Source organism: Larimichthys crocea, chromosome XIII (assembly GCF_000972845.2).
Source record: "Larimichthys crocea isolate SSNF chromosome XIII, L_crocea_2.0, whole genome shotgun sequence".
NCBI lineage: Eukaryota > Metazoa > Chordata > Actinopteri > Sciaenidae > Larimichthys > Larimichthys crocea.
The window spans coordinates 14,936,943-14,942,857 of NC_040023.1; positions in this window are offsets into that span (position 1 = coordinate 14,936,943).

Sequence of the window (5,915 nt, forward strand, 5' to 3'; positions counted from 1 at the left end):
AGAGAGAGAGGGAGAGAGAGATTGAAGGGAATAGGCAGCGATTCATTTTAAAATCTGGGTTACTTCTCTCAGGAGAGGGTGAGGGAGGTAGAGGAAGGAGGATGGAGGAGACAGAAGCTGCCATTTTGCCACCACCAGTACAGTATGGACAAGCAAGCGCCAACTGTCCCTCACTTCCTCTAGTGCCAGACAGTGAGAGGAAGGAGAGAGAAAAGAGCCGAGAGCTTCACAACACATGGAGAGTCCAAGAAAAGGCTAGTTAAGCATAACCAAAACTGGAAATACAACGTTAGAAGTCGTGGAGTTTTGCAACAGATCCAAATGAGTGGAGGATCAACAGAGCTGTGAAATAAACAAGTGTGTTAATCTTTTCTGCAACAGCGCAGTTAACAGTATGTTCACCGCCTTTGCAATTTGTTCTGAGATCTGAGCAAGTGGTGGCATGATAACACTGCTCCACTGTGCACAGAAACCAGGTCAGCTAAGCCTGATGGGAAGAGTAGTTTTCAAGGGAGCGAGAGAGCTGTTTGTCCATTGATTGCCTATATAGCGTCAAGGACACACACACACACACACACACACACATTTCTGTCACTTAGGAGGACATTGTATTGACTTACATTCATTCATGACACACAGACCAAGTCTTAAAGGAATAGTTTGACATTTATTACACTTATTCGCTTTCCTGCTGAGAGGGAAACAGAGCTGACTTGGCTCTGTCCAAAGGTGACAAAAATGCCAACCAATATGTGTAATGCTCACAGATTAGCATGTTATATCTTGTTTGTTTAATCCGTACAAAAATCTGTGTAAAAACAACAATTTGCTGTTTTTTGGGAGGAATTTCTGCCAGACTATTCGGCCGGGACCAGTTCCCTGGCAACCAGCAGAGACTTGGACTACTATAACGTGTTAATTAGTAGACTTTTGGCATACCAGTAGGCAGATTTTATTACTTAAGCCATCAGATAGAGCCAGGCAAACAGGGGGAAACAGCTCCCCCTGTTTGCAGTCTTCATGTTAAGATAATCTAACCAACTGCTGAATCCAGCTTCACATTTACCGTACAGATTAAGGAATTAATAAAACTTCCCGTCTAACTCTGGGCAAGAAAGCAAATAAGCATAATAATAATAATTTCCCCCAATATCTATCCTTTTAACTCTAAAACTCACCGGGTTCCCCTGAGTTGAGTCCCTACAAAGCATGAATAAATGTTTGTCCCTGCAATGTAAGCAACACAAGTACACACACACACACACACACACTAAATTAATCACACTCCATTTGTGCACGCGGTTTATGGACAATCTTGGGAGAGGAGAGCAGCAGGCGCGAGCAGGGATGCAGGCAGGCAGGGGACGAAGGGGTGGATTGGAGTGGGACGGAGAGACTGTGAGAGGGAGCGAAGGGTTGAAGGTCTAATTAATGGAAATGTAGGTTATTAGTCTCCTGATGAGGACACTGGCAGAGAATTAATTAACAATTATAATTAGCAAGATTGTTAGAGAGCAAAATGGTGTCAGCCAGCAAGATAAGAGTGAGCTACTGTGCCCAAGTGTGTATGTGTGTGTTGGAGACAATCATGTGTTTAAAAAAAAAAAAAAAACAGCTGTGTGAGCATGCCCTGACAATGATATATGTCATTTCAGCATTAGTCATGCAGAAATAGCAGCTGATTGGAAATGATAGTGGGCTATTCCTTCACACAAACCACCGCCACCAGACCTTTCTCTATAGAACAGCCATTACTGTCTTCATTTTCTGGCCCATAAGACTCACACTCTTCATCGGTCTTATCTTGGATGAGTCATGTTCTTGTCCTATTGTCACAAATAAATGAAGAAGATGTCCTCACATATAGTGAGAGTGGCACAAAAATACAAGCCGTGGACCGCGCACTCCTCAGTAATCAGGGCATTGAAAAACAAAGCACATAAACGACTCACAATGCTTCCCCCTCCATGCGGTGTGATGAGTAAGCACTTGTGGCTCTAAAGTGTCTGTATCAGTGTGCGTTTGCATGCCTATCAGAGCATGCTTTACAGTGTTTGATCCCGGGCCATAAAAGCCAGTTGGTGTGCAGCCAGCCAATGATACATTAAGGCTGTAAACCAAGAAGACGTACACACACAGCAGAATGAAAAACACAGAGATTCAGCCCGCCTGATTAAGAGCGGAGAGAAAATGATATAAAATGCAGTTAGAAGTGAACATAAAACGAAATAGATAGATGACACTTGACAAAAGAAAACTGAGGATATATCAATGAAGAAGACAAACCTATAATCTCCACAATCTTTACGATAATCAGTATATATGACAATACTGGAAGTTGCTGCTACCATTTCTGATCATGAACACTTTCAATACCTCAGCCCCCTTCTCTTTTTCTCTCTCAGTCTACAGATGGCCATCTTATTATTTCTGACCATGGCTTAATGAAACAGAAAATTCTCCTCCGATGGAATCTTTTCTGGGGGAGCAATCAGCACTTCACCAATTACACGCATCCATTATCGTCTAACGAGCGCTCACTCGCATCAAGCACCGGCTTCAACCTGGCTGGCTTGCTGGCTGGCTAGCTTTCTCCTCCAATGAAATTAAGGTAAATTGACTTGCCTAACTGTTGTTTGTGGAATCAGGGGGGAAGTGGTGTCTGAGGTAATCATATCTGCCTGTTAAATTTGTCTCTTCAGAACCAATTGGCTCTGTTTGCCTGTATTGGTTTTCTGTTGGGGTGTGCTTCTATTTGCTTTTTTTAATGAAGAGTGGTCCGCTGTGTTTTTGGAAGAGAGCAACGAACCTCCATGCCAGTCAGATGAGGCATTTGGCATGCGACTAGGGCCATCAACATGGCCTACAAAATCTCGGTGCTGAAGCAAATACGCCTGCTCTCCATATTTATTTTAATGCTGACCTGCCTCTCGTTGCAATAACAAATGCTGCTAAAATTGAAAAGCATATGGACAAATGAGAGACAGTGTAAATTAATTCTAATCAGATAACGTCATGGATTTTGGTTTATGGAGGGACACCCAAACCGAGCAGTCTGAGGAAGACATAATAAATTAATCTATTCAATATGACATTGTTTTGTGCAGCCATTCACCGGTTATAGTGTCTTTACGACTCTACACCACTTTAGTGTTTATGCCCCATGAATAAATAACCTTTTGCATACTTTTCCATTTTCTTTAGTACCACTATCTTCTGCTGCTCGCCCTTCAATATGGTTTCAAGCAGTGTTTGTTTATATGGGGAGGAAAATGCAAAACTGTTGCTGTTTTCTTAAATTACCTGGCACACTGCAAAATGGTTAAGAGATGCTTTTGGTCCTTTTTGAGGGAAGCATTAAAACTTTCTGATTTTTGGGCACTTTCATGCAGTAGAAACAAGCCGTGAACACATGACAGACATATCATGCTAGCAAACACATGCAACAGTAATGGAGGAACATTCACTGATGAATCCAAGTCAGATATTAACTTTACTTTTTAAAATCTGTTTCCGTTTCTACTAACTTCTGGGGAAACATTTAAATGCTCCACTAAATTCAGCAGCCAGTTGCTAATTGTGTCTGGCCGTTGTTTGAAGTTGAACATGTAACACACGTGTTTTTTTCACTGAAAACAACTGCCCACTGCATAGAAATACATGATTAGAGGGGTGAGAATGAGTCAAAACAGTACAGGAAGCCATGAAACAGTGAGCGTAAACACAGTAAAACACTCTGCTGAGCTCAACTGCAGAGTCAATAAATCTCTTTGGGTTGTATGTGATCCATTATTAATACTAAAACATTGATAATGGAACAATTGTCCCTTTCTAGAGGCACACAACAAGGGTTTCCATTACTTTTTGTTCCAGCCACTGAGAATTTAACTATTGGAATTAGAGACAACAGGATAGCAGGCATTAAAATAAATGATTATGAGAATTACTTTTCCTAACAAATGGAAGAAGGACTAACACCCATGTTACATTCTCCTTTCAGACTATTCCTTCAAACTATAATCTGGAGATTGATTTAGTGTTAATAGATGGACAGCAGTACTATTATCCATGATTGGATGTATTAATATGTTTAAAATGAACATCCATCAAAAGTTTCTTTATCTCTTTTAGACCATTCCTCTTTATCCTCTGACAGGAGGGAACAAGCTCTTCCACAATCTTATTTGGAACAGTAAGCACTCAAGGCTTCGCTTAGCCCTGTTGTACTTGCCTTGTGATAGAGGGGGATTAATACTCTCTAACCTCCAGGGATACTCTTGGACTGCTCAGCTATGGACAGTTTCTTTTTGGTCTGAGCGTAAGTCACCCTTGGTATAGATAAGGATAGAAGAGGCCACAACCTCTAAAATACCTTTGAATCTATATCTATATTCAGCCAAACTCTCCAGGCTGAAAAAATACACTTTAAACCTTTGTAAAGGTATACAATATACTATCAGTGTATTCATGGTATGAAGGGCTAAACTATCTAGGAAAAGTCACCTTCTATCCCATTTTACTTGAAGGTAAACATAAAATTGAAAAAACACCAAACCTTCTCATTCAATGTTTTTTTCTTTATTTTTATCAAAACTATGAAACAACACATATAATTATGTGGTAAATAAAAATAAGTGTAAATAAAGCAAAATATGTTTTATATTTTTGATTCTTTAGAGTAGACACATTAACAGATAGGTCTTAATATGTACAATTCCTTCTATGGTCAATCAATCCAGAAGAGAACTTTGAATTTGTGTTCAGGTCAAGTCACAAAAGCCATCAGACACTGTGATGAAACTGACTCTTTTGAAGGAAATCGCCAATAACAGCACCTAATATGAGAGCCTATATAAATGCTTCACAGAATACATATAGCAGACACATCTTAACATCATCTGCTTGGAGGAGACAATGAATCAGGCCTTCATGGTCAAATTTCCAGAAAGAAACCACCATTGAGGAAGATCAGCAGGAAGCACAGAACTGTTTGGGCCAAGAAACACAAAGAATGGACATTACATTAGTGAAAAACAAGTCCAAATCTTTAGTTCGGGTGGATGGTATGTGCACATACATGTGCAGTGATTCCCATTGTAGCATGGAAGAGGAAGTGTGGGAGTGTTTTGCTGGTGACACTGTCGACAATTTATTGAAAAAATTCAATTCAATTCAAATTCAAGGACAACACGGCTACCATAGTGTTCTTCTGTGACATGCCATTTGACCAAGAAGGAGAGTGATGGTGTGCTCCATCAGGTGACCTGGCCTTCACACTGACCTGACCTAAACCCTCTTGAGATAGTTTGGGATGAATTAAACTGCAGAGCGACGGAAAAGCAGTCACCAATCTGCTCTGCTTATATAGGAACTAATTCAAGACTGTTGGAAAACCATTACAATGGACAGCGTCATGAAGCTTTGAGAGAATACCAAGACTGGGCAAAACTGTCATCAAAGCAAAAGGTGGCTACTCTGAAGAGTCTAAAATATAAAACATATGTTGTTTTGTTTTTTATTAACCACATAATTCCATATTTGTCAGTTCATAGTTTCAATGTATCCAGTGTTAATCTAACAAAGAGACAAAGTGATTAAAAAAAAGAAGAAAAACATTTAATGAGAAGGTGTATCCAAACTTCTGACTGGTACTGTATAGTTATGTGTAAATACACTTTTGAAAAGATTTAGGGCCTTGCAGTGAACTGCTGGTAATATTTATTTTCATTTTGACAGATTATGTTACTATGTCAAATCATTCTTTTTTTCCACCGAGATGTAATCTTAGGACCTGTCAACAAGACTGACTCACCGTGCCCTACTTCCTTCATGTTCAAAGTGCCTTTTATGTTTAATGATTATGTTTTTGTATGCTATATGCGTAAAGCACAATAAACAAACAAACAAACAAAAAA